The sequence below is a fragment of the Galeopterus variegatus genome, unplaced genomic scaffold, assembly GCF_000696425.1.
Source record: "Galeopterus variegatus unplaced genomic scaffold, G_variegatus-3.0.2 Scaffold16054, whole genome shotgun sequence".
Taxonomy (NCBI): Eukaryota; Metazoa; Chordata; class Mammalia; order Dermoptera; family Cynocephalidae; genus Galeopterus; species Galeopterus variegatus.
The window spans coordinates 18,322-18,918 of record NW_007742165.1 but is presented as its reverse complement, the minus strand read 5'-3'; the positions used below and the strand labels follow the sequence as shown (position 1 = coordinate 18,918).

Genomic DNA, 597 nt, shown 5'->3' with positions numbered 1-597 from the left:
GGAGTCTGAAACATCGTACAAGAAAAACTGGCACACAAAATTGACCATGCTCCCTTCTCCTCAGGGGAGGAGACAAAGTTTTCTCACATGAGTATTCCAAAAAGTTCATGGAAAGATTTGTATTATCTTTTATTTCTATTTTTCCATGAACTTTTTTTCATGATGAATAAAAATTTATTTTTTAATTAACATGTATTGATTGTACATGAGTTATATTTCAATATATGTATACAATGTGTGAAATCCTATCAGGGTAATTAGTATATTCACCAACACAACAATTTATCATTGTCATGATGAGAAGAACATTTGAGCTCCTGTCTTCTAGCCATTTGAGAATATACAATAAGTTGTTAATTATAAATGCCTACCACTACCACAGTCCACTAGAACTTATTTTTCCTCTCTAGCTGTGATTTTGATTCTGTTAACTCTTCCTACCTCCCTTTCTTCCCAGGCTCTAGTAACCACAATTCTACTCTCTACTTCTATAAGCTCAATTTTTTTTCTCCAGCTCCCACACATGAGTGAGAACATGGGGTATTTATTTTTCTGTGCCTGACTTATCTCACTTAACTTAATGTCTTCTAGGCTCAT

The 597-nt window shown here is 33.8% G+C and overlaps 1 protein-coding gene across 2 annotated transcripts in view; it reads right to left on the bottom strand.

Moving 5' to 3' along the window:
* The window catches only part of LOC103582395 (probable ATP-dependent RNA helicase DDX10), a 15,985-nt gene that overhangs the window by 4,678 nt on the left and 10,710 nt on the right, over nucleotides 1-597 (bottom strand). The window lies entirely within an intron of this gene.